This window comes from Schistocerca nitens, chromosome 4 (assembly GCF_023898315.1).
Source record: "Schistocerca nitens isolate TAMUIC-IGC-003100 chromosome 4, iqSchNite1.1, whole genome shotgun sequence".
In the NCBI taxonomy this organism is placed as follows: Eukaryota; Metazoa; Arthropoda; class Insecta; order Orthoptera; family Acrididae; genus Schistocerca; species Schistocerca nitens.
In genome coordinates, this window is record NC_064617.1 from 108232593 (window position 1) to 108249293 (window position 16701).

At 43.3% G+C, this 16701-nt stretch overlaps 1 protein-coding gene across 4 annotated transcripts in view; it reads right to left on the reverse strand.

Moving 5' to 3' along the window:
- Positions 1-16701, reverse strand: part of LOC126253382 (NADPH-dependent diflavin oxidoreductase 1) — an 86947-nt gene that overhangs the window by 57919 nt on the left and 12327 nt on the right. The gene's annotated exons all lie outside the window — the stretch shown is intronic.

Below are 16701 nucleotides of genomic sequence, written 5' to 3' on the forward strand. Positions count from 1 at the left end.
GTAATTCCAGAGTAGAATCTTTGATACCTTGTTCATTAATTCCAGAATCATTCCAAAAGTGCCGCTATTGCTCCTTGATGTCAGGTTGATGTTCTTGTGTATTAACCCATATAGGCTTCTGTGACTTCAAGCCTATATGGGTTAATACACAAGAACATCAACCTGACATCAAGGAGCAATGGTGGCACTTTTGGAATGAGTCTGGGATTAATAAACAAGGTATCAAAGATCCTACTCCGGAATTACTGGGCTTTGACCTGAAGAGATGTACCTGGACTAAGACAACCTCCAAGATGGTGCACCCCAGGCAACGGACTGCGACAGCAGGACGGCAGAAAGTCTACACAAATGGCGGCCAAACTAGATCATTGATCTCTCACGGCCACGCACAGCGAAAAAACAAGAAAAAGAAGAATGTACAGTGTGAGAAGCTATTACTGTAAACAAAAATCATTCTTATGTATCCTTCCTAAATCCACACAACCCTGCCCTCTCTTTGGTGGTGGTCTCTGGGGATTCAAAATGGGAGTTTGAAGAAAATTCAAACCATGTGCTGTAAAAGATGAGGTGGTGGTGGTGGTGGTGGTGGTGGTGTTACAGGAACAAGATACTAAAGGTAGATGCAGAAAGAAAGATCTACCTACATGTTGCTTAAGTGCAAAGTGTCCCTGAATCATAATCCATTCTTTAAGCTACATAAAAGCTCTATTATGCACAGCACTTGTATTTAGGTGTTCCATCAATGACAGGAGAAAGATTTCCATGCGCAAAATTGCCAGTTTCAGTACTGCCAGCTAAAATTTACCCCTGGAGGCTGGAAAATAATACCACAATGAAACATTGTTTGCTATTGTGAGCTTTGCAATATGTGCCTGGACTTAATCCCTCAGTTTGGTACTACACACAGCTGGCCTAAACTGTGCACAGAGAGGTTTTTTTTTAAGGATGACCGAAGAATTCAATACTACATCAGCAGAGACTCTTCTTGTTACTTTGGGAATATATCTGACTGACATCACTGTGAGATATCTTGCTGCAACATATTAGTTAGGGTGAGATAACTTAAAGTACAAGAAATTACAGGTTCCAGAATAAATAATAAGTCAGATCTCTGAAACTGGACACTTGAGAAATGGCAATGGGATTGGGAAGCTGGAAATACAGAATTCTGGGTATACAGTTTTCTTCTGAATGTCAGAAAAAGACTACAAATGAATAACCGCTTTTAAAGTAAAATTCAGCTGTTAATTAAGACTACAGATACATTTATATTACTGAATCTTGTAACAAAACACATACCAAAGAATGTACTAAACAAGTTCTGAGTAAATATTAAAGACAGAAACACAAGTCTAAGTGATGTTAGCAGATGAGGGGTGATGAGTGAGAGGGAAGAATGATCAGGAGCTATGAATAGACATTAGTAGTATATACATCAGTAGCACCGATAATGAAAACGTAAGTGTCACGGTGAGATATGCAAGTGACAATGATGAGGAGTAAATGCATAAATATAAGCTTACAAGTAGCTCAAAAATACTGTGCAATCAATGAAGGGATGTATTGTTGTATAACAGCATATTTAGTTGGTTGGTTAGTTAGTTAATTACATTCCTACTCCAAAGAGTTCATGAGGAACTCGATCAAAAATTGGCAAATACTAAGCAGACTACTGCTTGAAGTTGTATAGAACAAAAATTCAACTTAAAAACAACAAAGTGCTCAGGAACAGCCAGATCATATATTCCTGTATGGACTTCAAGAAATCATATGATTCCATCGATGGGCAATCCCTTTTTGACATCTTCAAAGAACAAAGACTCAACCCAAAAAAACCCTAAATTTTATCAAACGAACACTCATCCACACAACCTACAAATTAAAGTTCATGGGTGAGTGTTAGAGCAATTTCTGATCAAAATGGGTGTTTGGCAAGGCAACGGCCTATCTCCCATCCTTTTTAATCTGGTTTGGGCAAAGTCATCCCAAAGTGTGAAAAGGAACTTAAAAACCAAATCTATTGAAAACCCATACAACTCGATATACCTAAAAGTGTCATCCAAATTTCTTGCCTAGCTTTTGCAGATGATTGAGTAGTACTAACAGACAATTTGACGATAGCACTTGAATAGGCAGAGGCCATCAAGGAATGCAATGAAAGAGTCGGCCTCCAAATAACCTCAAAAAACAGTACATCTGGTCAAAACATCCTACTCAGAAACTGATCACAAAATAGAGACAAATCGAGAGTATTCCATACTTCCCAAGTGTTCAGTCAAAATTCTCAAACCTCCATGGGGAGAAAAAATGGCACACATTATTTGGATATAAACAAAAATCAGGCACTATATAACACAGTTATAAAGCCTGAAGTCTTCTATGCTAATGAAAGACATCCACTCCAGAGAAAAAGTAATCTGGCAGATAAACTAAATGGAGAATGCAAAATTCTAAGCAAGATGTTGCTGCTGCTGCTGCTGCTGTCGTCGTCGTCTTGCTTCTTCAGTCCAAAGACTGATTTGATGCAGCTCTCCATGCTGCTCTATCCTGTGCAAGCCTCTTCATCTCCGAGTAACTACTGGACCATACATCCTACTGAATTTGCTTAGTGTATTCATCTCTTGGTCTCCCTCTACTATTTTTACCATCCACACTTCCCTCCAGTACTAAATTAGTGATCCATTGATGCCTCAAAATGCACCCTATCAGCAGGTCCCTTCTTCTAGTCAAATTGTGCCACAAATTCCTCTACTCCCCAATTCTATTCAGTACCTCCTCATTAGTTATGTGATCCACCCACCCAATCTCTGACTGGCAACAGACATCAGAATGGGAAGACTGAAATTTTATGGATATACCCACACACTTCCAACAACTAGACTCACTCACATAATTGTGACATACAAAGAACAACTCAAAACCAAACCCTGGATCCATCAGGTGAAGAAGGCCCATATAAGTCCATTACACTTTCAACAGAAACCCATACAGACAAAAAAATTAGCAAATGGAAAGTACTTTCACGCAACCATGGCCCCTTTTACTGCTCATAACTTCTCTGTAATGGCCATCCCATATCATTCTCTGTTCCTAGCTTTCAAAAGCTGAAGATACATTGTTGACTGGAAGTCAGATCGTGACAGACACAGCTCCAAGATTTCCATCTCGGTAACCTCCTTTGGGGTAAGTCCAGGCGGAGCTTTGTGTCAGGTAGGCACTATTAGATGAGAGGGAGGGGGCAGTCTGCAAATATGACCTAACCAGGTGATTCCTTGGAGTATGGTGGAGGATGGACCAAAAAGACCATAGACAAGCTACTAAAATGACACCAGACCTTACTCGCATTTACAAGAGTTGAATCCCCCTGTTGGGAAAAGGGATATGGAGTTTGACGAAAGGAAGATCAGTGTCTGACATCCCATCAATGACAATGTCATTAGAAATGAGACATAAGCTTGGACTGGGGAAGGAAATCAACTATGCCCTTTTAAATGGACCATTCTGGAGTTCACCTTAAATGATTTAGGAAAATCACACAGAACATAAATGTAGCTGGCCAAACGAGGATTTGACCACTGGCCTCCCAAGTAGGAGTCCAATGTCACACCACAGTACCATCTCTTTTGGTAATATGGTAATTTAACTGCAAACAAATACTGCATACCAGAATGAGATTTTTACTCCGCAGCGGAGTGTGCGCTGATATGATACTTCCTGGCAGATTAAAACAGTGTGCCTGACCGAGACTCGAACTCAGGACCTTTGCCTTGGACCTTTGCCTTTCGCGGGCAAGTGCTCTACCACGAAAGGCAAAGGTCCCGAGTTCGAGTCTCGGTCGGGCACACAGTTTTAATCCTCCAGGAAGTTTCAAATACTGCATACTTCAGAACTAACAGCTGGCATCTCATCAGCGAAGTTGGGATCCCAGTCTCTGCCAGGAAGCTGTCCACGGGGCTTATTGAACAGCATTAGTTGGTCTTCAGGGAACAGCACCCGTAATGCCATTGAGGCAGCAAATCCAGCTAAACCAAATTCCTATAATCTAATTAAGATAGGATTAGATTCATGAAGGTGGAGCAGCCCTTGCCCCAAGATGTGTGACTGACACACTGAAGCCCATTAAATTTCAACTGGCATTTCTTTATATGTTGGTGAATATGTTGTAGCTACATTGACTGAGCATCAAATGAAAGTTCCAAAGAGTGATACGACACTATCCCACTGAGCAGCTTATAACGAGGTTAAAATTCTGTGTATGGATTAATAGTTATAAATCAGTAGAGCTGATTAACACACGTTTCAACAGTGTTACACAGGAAACTGTGGATGAGGGACCAAGTCTGTATTTTCTTTGTGGTGCACTGCATCTGGTGTTCAGCAACATTCGCAGTTCAAGAACCAGTAAATACAAAAGTTGTCAATATATAGGGACAATAAGGCCATATGCCCCATAGCTTCAGCAAGCCCGTTGATCACAATCAGAAGGAGGGCCACACCCAGCATGGATCCCTGTGAAATTCCATACTCCTGTGCACTGTCTCGACTATGAAACAATTGGAGAGATCTAAAATTCTGCATGAAAATAAGGAAGTGTCTTTGGAACCCGTTCAGTATTCCTACCTTTCCAGAAAGTGTGACACAATGCCATACTGTTAATAAAGGTCCGAGCATATTGAACAGGATCTAAGATATGTGAGTGGCTCAGTGATTTTTAAGTAACAGAACGCAGTAGGTTGTTCTAGACAGTGAGTGTTCATCGGAGGCTTACCAGGAAAGTGTAACAGGGCTGTTCTTGTTCTCTATACATGTAAACAATCTGACAGAGGTTGAACATCAATCTGCATCTTTTTGCTGATGATTTGTAGTGTAAAGTGTCATCCTTCGTAGGAGGGTTCTACTAGACAACATGGATATAATTACTACTTGGTTTGATGAATGATAACTTGTACTAAATGTGTGAACATGTAAGTTAATGAAGATTAGTAGGAAAACAACATTATAGCGATTGAATACAGTATTAGTGATTGCTGCTTGACATAGTCTCATCTATTAAACATTAAGATGTAAAACAAGCAGGTAAGGTCAGTTGTTTGGAAGACAAATTGCTGTCTTTGATATACAGGGTGAAGTCTAGGAATGTGTAATTTATCCGTAAAGGTGGTCACCTACAGAGCAATTGTGGTGACCCATTCTTGAATACTCCTCATGTGTTTTGAATCCCCACCAGGTCAGATTGAAGGAAGACACTGAAGCAATTATGAGGCACACTGCCAGATTTTTTACTCATAGTTTCGATAACTGGGCAAGTATTATAAAAATGGTCTGTGAACTAAAATGGGAATCCTTGGAGGGAAGAAGAGGTTATTTTCGCAAAACCCTATTGAAAAATTTAAGAGAACTGGCATTTGCAACAGACTGCAGAACAATTTTGTCACCAACATACATGTAGTAGAAGAACCAACAGCATAAGAAAAGATAGTTTTCATACATAAGCATTTAGACAGACCATTTTACTCACTACAGTTGCAAGTGGAGAAGGAAACGGAAACTTAAAAAATAATCACATAATTGTGAGATAAAGCACGTTGGGTACTGCACAATAATTAATGGTCACAAGAGGTTAAGAAAACTACATCTTTCTTCTAAACACTAAAGTACTACACAGAAAACATGAAATGGTCTGAAAATTTAAAAGTTCTCAGAGAAAGTCAACTGCCAATATGATGACACTAGATAAAAGAGCGGTGCTGTATGAATAGTCTTCTTAGTGCTGATCTGTCCAGAAAAACATCTTCTGCAAGCTTTCCAAGTGTGAGGCACAGAACAAAGCCACTAATTCGTCACCGCTTATGCGCCAGCACAACACCAATTTTACCAACATGAGACAACAAATTTACTGTCTCTCGTGGGACAAATAGACAGCAAAAGATGCAAGGGAAAGGCACACTGTTATCACAGAGTGTACCGGCCTAGATGTGTGGCAGATCAAAACTTGGGTAATACCCATGTGGACACCACCACTTGCCATTCAAAATGTCTTGCAGCATTAAGCACAGATTTACATACCAAGCTGCATAATATGTTTAGAGACGGTGCAGCATGGTTGAGCTTCAATACTTTACAATAGATGTCTCAGATATGACGTGCATTATCGCATGGTGTGTCTGTCAGTGCATGCCCAGGGGCGAAGTCCATGTTCTATTCATCCCTGTAGTTTGTGACTGTAGTAGGTGCATAACTGGTCACATGGCAAAATTAACAGCTTGGGGCGGAATTAGGTGGCTGAAGAAAGAAACTCGCTGTATTAGGAGACAGCTGTAGTGAGCTAGGAGCTAGGAACATATGAAAGTGTTAAGACTGATGTGTAGAGAAACACCAAAACACGATCACACAAATACCCCCCCCCCCCCCCCCCCCCGGTCACGAGAGCAGATAACTGAGGAGGAGTGATGTGGGAACGATGATGACTGGTACCACTGGAGGGGTGTGTTTACCAGTGATGAGGCCAAGGGTGGTGATGAATGATGCTGAGGGTGCTGGTCATACGATGGAGGTGGGTGCCGGAATTCAGGACACCGGACAGGGCAGTTGGTTGCTAGTAGCGACGATTTCCTGTGTGATAGCAAGAACCGGAACGAAATCAGCAGCGAGTGTGAGGGATGAGGAAGCTGGCAGCGCATGGGGTGGAGGGTACCGGGTCAGTTTGGCCTGAGTCTGTGTTCAGAACTGCATGTGCAGTGGTGAGCAGGTGCTGGACATGGTTGCCAGTGTGGGGAGGTGAGAGTGCTGCAGCATTGCTGGGTGGTTGTGAGAAGAGACTGATAGCCAAGATGCCTGCATTTGACAGACAAAAATCCACATGTAAGATACTTCGATGTGAATCAGTGGGCCATGAAATAACCTGCTCTGGGAGTGGTGGAATCATCAGAGGTTGTGTTGGGGTCTAACGACTGTTGGCAGCTGTGGAGGGGAACTTGCTATGATGGGCATAGGCTGCAGGAGCGGTAGAGATGCAGGAGCATGACTATCCTGGATGTGCCTTTATTGTTGATGACTGGTGGTCCAGGGGTAGCAGCAGTTTAGCTCGCTGGGTAGCCGGTGACGTCCTTGGCAGTAGTGTGGTAAGCTGGCATCTCGCGAAGGTTCTGTAATGTGGGTGCTTGGAGCAGAGTTGGCGGTGGCGCTGCGCATAGCGTCATTCCCCAGATGCCAGCAGAAAAAGTTTAACACGCTGAGGAAGTGATCGAGGTGCTTGAAGGTCTCAAGTAGTGGAAATTTCAGGAGGGGATGTTCTTGATTGGGCAGGGCATGTGAACTGGTAGCAGTGGAGGTATGGCCCAGGAATACCATCTTGCTAACACCGAAGACATGCTTTCCAATGTTGACAATGATGCTGACATCCTGGGGGTGTTCAAAAAATACTATGGAGTTGTTTGCAGTGTTCCTCACACATCAAGGAGAAAATGAGTATGTCATCTGTGAAGGTGCCATACAAAGGCAAGCCACATAAAATGGCACCCAAGGAATGCTGCCTTGTTTGGCCAGCTTTATCGTGGCTGTAGGTCATAAAGGCAATTTCACAGAAGTCAAATGGCGTGATGATGGCCGCATTCTAGACATTTTTGGGTGCGACTGGTATCTCGATGAAATCTCTTATGCAGTCAATCATGCTGAAGTTTGTAGACCAAGCCAGCATGTTGTAACTGCATAGTAATGTTATTAGGTACAAGTTAGGGATGGTACGCGTGGTTAGCTTCCAGTAAACACCGCATTGGCACCAGGAGCCATGCTGCTTCTTGACAAGCTGACTGTTGGATGCTCATAAGTTCTATGCAGGGCACATTATATTGGCAGCAAGTAGCTTGTTAAACTCGGCATTTGTGATCTTGACCTTATCAGATGATAGGGGCCGTGGCTGGCAGAAGATGGGTGGCTGGGGGCATGGTATCAATGTAATGGACAGCTGAATTGCAGACCTCACGTAACGTGCTTGACGGGCATTTGAGAGTGGGATATTGTACCAGGAGGTCAGTGCATGGGCTGGATTATGCTACCTGATATGCATCGAAGAAAACAGCAAAATGAGTGTGGACTTCATTGATCTCCTGGTATTGTTATCAATGAAGTGTCAGTCAGCAACACCAGGAAGCACCTGGTAGTGCCCAATGAAGTTCACACTGATAATGGGATCAGTGACATCAGTGATGGTGAAGGACTTGGGGAGGTCCTATTGCAGGCTGAGGGTGAGGAAGTTATGATGCATGCCGTAGGCGCATATGGTGGAGTTATTTGTTGCCATCAGGAGGATGGCTGAGGCAGTGCAAGAGTCCCATACGAGCCGCAGTGTGAAGATAGACAACAGCTGGTACCGAGCAGGAATGCAAGGCAGAGCAAACATCGCAAACGAACACGTGCAGGTTGACTGAGCAGCAGCTGGCAGCTGTTCGAGTTTGGGTGCCAAGAGCAAGGGTTCCTGCATTAGCAGTGTCCAGGCCAACCCACGATGGCACTGTGGTGGCCAAAGATGTCATACTCCCAGCTGCTGGACACTGAGCTGTATGCCTGTGGAGAAAGGAGCAGCTGTGACATCATTAGCAGCATGTTGAGTGATGAGGGAGACCACTTGGCGGGGTGACTGGCAGCATGACAGCCATCTGGTGGCATTGAGTGGGAGTGCAGTTTATGCACAGCAGCAGAGATCGCAAGCAAGGAGGCCAGCATCTCATGCACTCTTTCGTTGAGGTTGGCGGTGTGAGGGAGAGGTCAGTCTTTTGATACTGCAGCTGTCTGTATTGGTGCCAGATGGTGAACTACCCATGAGTCATACAGGAAATCTTTCGAGTCCACGTGTGGCTCCGTCAGGCTTTAGTAGTGGCACAAGAATTGTGAGCATTGCTGGTCCCTGCACTGCTTGAGTGTATGGAGGACCCTGATGTGCTGCATCTTGGAGGAAGTAAGTTCCATCATGAGGTGGCACTGGTGTCTCATAGCGATTGGTGACTGGGGGTGATGAGATGATGTCACAGAGCTCCATCGTGTACGTCGGCAGGCTGATCACTGACGTGAACTTGGGTCACTTTGTAAGTTATGATGTAGCCAGCGAAGATAGCATCCGCTGCAGAAAGCCACAGCTGCAGGTCCCAGGGACTGAAGGGCAGCAAGTGAGCCATAGCATGGCCAGACTTATTGGTGAAATGTGAGGTGGGCTTGGGCATTGACGCCAGGGGGACAATGGCAGCACTTATTCAAGAGCTGGTGTGGGTGTTGCCGTGGAGTCCAGCACTGGGGTTGGGCTGCTGGTTGTTCATCACTTCAAGTCACCTACATAGATCGGCGTTGCAGGCCTGCGAGGTGCGCAGTCAGGTTGTCGATGATGTTGGAGGTGCTGGAGATGTCAGAGGTTATTGTTGGGTCACCAGTGTACAAATGTTTCCCTTTCTAACTTAATAAAACAATCACAAAATTGCAACATGAGGCATGTTGGGTAATGCGCAATGCTTAACGTTCACACTACATTAAGAAAATGACACGTTTATTCCAAAAACTGAAGTACTGCAGAGGAAATGAGAAATGGTCTCAAAATTTAAAGGATCTCAGAGTTAGTTACTTGCCAATACGATGATGCTAGATAAAAGGGTGATGCAGTACGAATACTATCCTTAGTGCTGACTCAACCAGGAAAATATTCTCTGAATGCCTACAATGTGAGTATGGGACACACAGTAAAGTCATTAATTTCTCGCTGAGTATTCACCAGCAAAACACTGATTTTACTGACACGAGGTATGGGACTGATCACCTGTCGTGGGAGAAATGGCCATGGCAAGACCTGAAGGAAAGTTATCAAGTGAGAGTACTGGCCATGACAGTAAGAGTTCAAAAATTGGATAGTACCAATAAGGGCACTAACACCTGCCATTTGGAATGTCTTGTGGTGTGATACACCCATTTACATACTGAGCTGAGTAGCAGGTGTAGAGAAGGCCCAGAGTGGGTGAGTCTCCATACTTTATGACGGGCATCTCAAGAGACAAAATGCTTTGCCACGTGGCACATGCGTGGGAGTGAAATCCGATGCTGACACTACAAGCGGAAGACCAAGACCGAGGGCAAGGCTAGGTCAGTGGAAGCCTCACTACAAAAGGGGCTATTCTATTCATCCCAATAAGTAGCAACCGTAGTAAGCAGGTATCTGGTTGTATGTCAGAATCGATGGCTTGGGGCAGATATAGACGCGAGATGGTTGTAGTGAACTAGAAATGCCCAGAACTGCTAACACCAATGTGCAGCAAAGGGCCGCCACATTAGTAAGGTTGTGGTAATAATGTGTAAATCAACAAAGACAGCAATGAGGCACTGGCAGTGGGTGCACAAATTGATAAACTCACACAAATGACTCTTAAGTTAGGTTTGCATAGTTGGTGGAATGTGCATCAAATTGGCAACCTTCTGTGTAAAGTCCACACTTTTGTAAGATTTTGAGGGAATGGAGGTCAGATGCAGATGCAAGTATCAAATATGAGTTAGTCAAAATGATAAGAAACTATGCAGACATCAAAGATAGTACTCATAATCACTATTCTGTAATTACACAAAATTGTCTACAAGGAGAATGTCCTACATATCAAATCAAGGTCTACTCCCAGCCATAAATGACTGGGCACCTGAGGTGATGAATCTGAAAGAGCAAAGTTAAAAACAGAGCACAAGAGAGGGAAGTACTTGAAAGGGCTGGGGGGAGGGGGGGAGGGAGGAGGAGGAGGAGAAGTAAGTACTGAAAAGTACTAAACTGAGATTGCCAGAAAACTTACGAACTGCTTTTGCAAAACAGATATCACAATACGAACATACTTGGCTTAACCCCTTTGCACTTTTACTAATTACTCTACAAGTATCATATAGCTAAGAAGTGTTAAGTGCTTGTCTTTTCTGTGTACATTCAAGGTTTGTCAACACAACATTTGGCAAAATTCATGAGGCACCTACCATTCACAGCAGCAAGTAATTTAACACCATATATCATTAGCAAATGGACAAACTAATTCCTATGAATTAAATCATATTAATCTGCAGAGGGAGCACTATTTTAAGGTGCCAGTCAGTATAGCAAATATACCTTTATAATTCAACTCAGATGTTCTTTTTGCCTAAATGAATCATCAGAGTAAAACTACAACAAACTATATTAGGAACAAATGTATCAATGGTGAAGTACTTGCTTAACAAAATTTAGGTAACTATGTTGTCTTAATTCACAGGCAAGGTTTTCATCACTGCTTTATTAACACAATTCTAAACTTTAATTCTTATTCCATTTACAAAATTTGAAATGAAACTTGTTTCACAAACAATAATATTATATATCGACAGAAAATTGACTATAATTGTTCTGAAATCACAACTTTGGAATGAGGTGTTACTGTTAAAAACTACAGATCAACCTGTCAACACAATGTTTTGAGTTAGCGACGTCATGGCATGTTGATTATTAGCACTCACAGTGGAGGTAACTGACCTGCCCAATTTGGAGTTGGCTGCTCCACATATCACAATGTGGCTTGTGGCGATGAACCTGGCACTACACAAGCAATCAACATGGCACATGGAACTGGACAAGGCACACGAAGACACATAATGACAACAGAAGCCTGGCACTCCTTACTGTACTCGTAAACAGCATCAGTTATCACGTCTTGCATCAGAAGTATGAAAATTGAAGCTATTAGTCTTAAATGCACCATTGAAGACACTGATGAAGACACAGTTACTTCTGCAAGCAGCAGCACTACCAATGACATGAAGACACTGAGCACGACTGTCACCAGAACAATTGTACCTGAAGGAAAAAATAAACTGATGCTGAAGATGGATTTTTACTACATTTTTGTTGTCATAGAGCAAGTGAAGCACTGATGACAGTGAGTGATCCACCATTATTACACCAAACGAAAACAGCACAGAACTAATGCCAAAAGAACCAGCACCAACCTCCAGTGAGCCACCAGTGTTGCTGATTGTTAGCTTTGACATACTCAGATGACTATATGGAGTTCCAGAATATGGTAAAAGAAGTTGTTTCTTCATTAACCACCATAATTGTTGTTGCCTTGAAGATGTGTGGGAAATGTTCCCGATTACAGTGCTGTGAAGAAACTTGTGGTTAGCAAATGTTACCCTACTATTCACATGTCATCATGTCTCAGACGCTACTGAGGATTACCTGTCAACATCAGACTCACTGATGTCTAAAAATATTTGGAATCTGAAGCCTGTGACAACAGAACCACGTAGCTTTTGAATCACCACAGACACGTAGATGGAAACCTCTGGCGAATGCAATTCTCATCGACAACATCTTCAACAGGAAGATATATCAGCTTAGATATGTTGGCAAGTCTAGACTGCTGTGGGAGAAATCAGAGTAAAAAAGAGGCTTTCCAGTGCTTTCAATGTTCACGTTTCAACCACATTGCCAAGTACTACAGCATGGCCATAAAAGGCACCATGAGAGTAATGGGCCACAGCACCGGGGAGTGTCTGATAAAGAAAAACCCAGTTGTTGCTTGTGCCAACTGTGGCAAAAAGTATGTTGCCAGCTATCATCAATGTTTAGCATTCAAGTGCGCTGTCTCCAAGCAGTGATGACAACATGTGATTCAATCTACGACAGCAACCATATCCAATACCCGATTGGAGCAGCAACCCAGAAGGCCTGGAAGGATCACCAAGAAAGACCAGAGAAGAACGAGTTGAGCCAAACCATGCCCTCACAGCAATGATAGCTGAGATCACAAGGAGCCTGAATGATATCTCCAGAGCCCTGACCATTGTCTCCGAGGTGATGGCCAGTCTCCCAAAGAAAATCAGTGCTGCAGTGAAGTTTACCTTCCAGATGGCCTTGATGCAACCCACCACTGTTAAACAGGGCTGCTAGACCCCATGTGCTTATCATCTGCAGATGGAGCTGCAATGATATCCATGCACATGATGCAGAATTCTTAGAGTTCATGAGATGACATGGTCAAAATGTGTCTGGTGTATGAGAATCACCTGAAATCTGAGGTAAAGGTTAATGTGTCTAATTTCAGTATCAGCAGGAATGACCAGCCAACAGCAGGTGGAGGGATTACCATTTATGTACAGAACAGACTCTGCTATCATATAATATAGTTCCACACACTGGGAACAATGGGAGCAACAGGAGTTGTGGTGGAAACAGTATGTCAATTTCATTGCAATATACCATTCTCTACGTAGAGCTCTTCAACCTGACAACATCGAAGCACTACTTGCTCTCTGTGGCAAGCTATTCATCACAAGGGACTTCAATGCCAAAAGTGCTGCTCGGAACTCCCAATTTACCAGTAACATTGGAAGACAATTTCAAAGGGATTCAGATGAAGGAAGGAATATTCAGGTTTAACATCTAATCTAACCTAACCTAACATCCCATCCTCTGTAGATCAAGCCCCCATCATTACTGTAGGCCTCTTTGACTCTAACACGTATCCTGAAAGTGGCTAGCCAGTTATTCTTGATACCAATCAAGGGCATCTTGTAGACAGAGCCACAATGTCGAATGTGTTGCCCTCCGACAGTTTGGACAGTTCTGTACCAACACAACAACATATAGACTTCAGAGGAGTCAACTGGGATGCATACTGTGCTGAAATCAGTGCAGCACTGGAGGCCCCCACCCTCCCTAGCCCTTTTTAAAGACATTCACGTTGTAATCCAACAATTCACAGACACCACAGCGGCTGCTCTTCAACAACATTGACCTATGCGAGAACATTGCCATAGCACATCTTGGACCTCATCGCACACAGGAATAGAATTCATAGGGAGTGACAGCTCACCAGAGACCCTGTGACTAAATGACAAGGAGTTCAAGGCATTAGCAGATGCTCACTGGAATAAAGAATGGTCACAGAGTGTCTCTGCACTGTGGTTAGATGACAAAATCATCTGAGAGGCCACCAAAAAGCTCCTGCGATCCAACAAGCTACTACCACTTCAAGCTGGACTGGAAGTGATATGACATATCTGTTGCTTCAAGAGTCACAAGACAGTAAGGATGGCCAAGTGATGAATCACATGATGAAGTTGCCGCCAGAAGCAACCAACATGACTGCTGACATCTGCAACCTTATCCTTACCAGCAGCTATTATCATACTGCATGGAATCATGTAGAGACAGTAGCCATCCCCAAGGCAGAGGCGGATTTGCTATTACCTACAGACCCATCAGTTTACTTCCAACACTTCTGATGATCCTCAAGCAGCTATACTGTGTGCATCAACTGCAACACATGCAACAAACAAACAGACCCGAACTTTTCGACTCTGTATGTGCAGAACAAGGAATCGGTGATCATAAGGCCGTTGCAGCATCCCTGAATATGGAAGTTAATAGGAATATAAAAAAAAGGGAGGAAGGTTTATCTGTTTAGCACGAGTAATAGAAGGCAGATTTCAGACTACCTAACAGATCAAAACGAAAATTTCTGTTCCGACACTGACAATGTTGAGTGTTTATGGAAAAAGTTCAAGGCAATCGTAAAATGCGTTTTAGACAGGTACGTGCCGAGTAAAACTGTGAGGGACGGGAAAAACCCACCGTGGTACAACAACAAAGTTAGGAAACTACTGTGAAAGCAAAGAGAGCTTCACTCCAAGTTTAAACGCAGCCAAAACCTCTCAGACAAACAGAAGCTAAACGATGTCAAAGTTAGCGTAAGGAGGGCTATGCGTGAAGCGTTCAGTGAATTCGAAAGTAAAATTCTATGTACCGACTTGACAGAAAATCCTAGGAAGTTCTGGTCTTACGTTAAATCAGTAAGTGGCTCAAAACAGCATATCCAGACACTCTGGGATGATGACGACATTGAAACAGAGGATGACACGCGTAAAGCTGAAATACTAAACACCTTTTTCTTTCTCTAAATCCTCGCACAAACGAAGAAATGACTGACATCGAAATAAGTGTCAAAGGAATAGAAAAGCAACTGAAATCACTCAACAGAGGAAAGTCCACTGGACCTGACGGGATACCAATTCGATCCTACACAGAGTACGCGAAAGAACTTGCCCCCCTTCTAACAGCTGTGTACCGAAGTCTCTAGAGGAACGGAGGGTTCCAAATGATTGGAAAAGAGCACAGGTAGTCCCAGTCTTCAAGAAGGGTCGTCGAGCAGATGCGCAAAACTATAGACCTATATCTCTGACGTCGATCTGTTGTAGAATTTTAGAACATGTTTTTTGCTCGAGTATCATGTCGTTTTTGGAAACCCAGAATCTACTATGTAGGAATCGACATGGATTCCGGAAACAGCGATCGTGTGAGACCCAACTCGCTTTATTTGTTCATGAGACCCAGAAAATATTAGATACAGGCTCCCAGGTAGATGCTATTTTTCTTGACTTCTGGAAGGCGTTCGATACAGTTCCGCACTGTCGCCTGATAAACAAAGTAAGAGCCTACGGAATATCAGACCAGCTGTGTGGCTGCATTGAAGAGTTTTTAGCAAACAGAACACAGCATGTTGTTATCAATGGAGAGACGTCTACAGACGTTAAGGTAACCTCTGGCGTACCACAGGGGAGTGTTATGGGACCATTGCTTTTCACAATATATATAAATGACCTAGTAGATAGTGTCGGAAGTTCCATGCGGCTTTTCGCGGATGATGCTGTAGTATACAGAGAAGTTGCAGCATTAGAAAATTGTAGAGAAATGCAGGAAGATCTGCAGCGGATAGGCACTTGGTGCAGGGAGTGGCAACTGTCCCTTAACATAGACAAATGTAATGTATTGCGAATACACAGAAAGAAGGATCCTTTATTGTATGATTATATGATAGCGGAACAAACACTGGTAGCAGTTACTTCTGTAAAATATCTGGGAGTATGCATGCGGAATGATTTGAAGTGGAATGATCATATAAAATTAATTGTTGGTAAGGCGGGTACCAGGTTGAGATTCATTGGCAGAGTGCTTAGAAAATGTAGTCCATCAACAAAGGAGGTGGCTTACAAAACACTCGTTCGACCTATACTTGAGTATTGCTCATCAGTGTGGGATCCGTACCAGATCGGGTTGACGGAGGAGATAGAGAAGATCCAAAGAAGAGCGGCATGTTTCATCACAGGGTTATTTGGTAACCGTGATAGCGTTACGGAGATGTTTAATAAACTCAAGTGGCAGTCTCTGCAAGAGAGGCGCTCTGCATCGCGGTGTAGCTTGCTCACCAGGTTTCGAGAGGGTGCGTTTCTGGATGAGGTATCGAATATATTGCTTCCCCCTACTTATACCTCCCGAGGAGATCACGAATGTAAAATTAGAGAGATTAGAGCACGTACGGAGGCTTTCAGACAGTCGTTCTTCCCGCAAACCATACGCGACTGGAACAGGAAAGGGAGGTAATGACAGTGGCACGTAAAGTGCCCTCCGCCACACACCGTTGGGTGTTGGGTGGCTTGCGGAGTATAAATGTAGATGTAGATGTAGATGAACTAGAACATCTGCTGTAGGACACACAATTTGGATTTCAAATGGGCCACATGACAGCTCATGCAATAAACCATTGACACCTTGGAACGCCGTGAATACTCAGGCACACTGTTCCTCTGTATCTCCCAGGCATTTCACTCTGTGTGGCATGAGGGGCTCCCGTTTAAGCTACTTGATCTGAGAGTCCC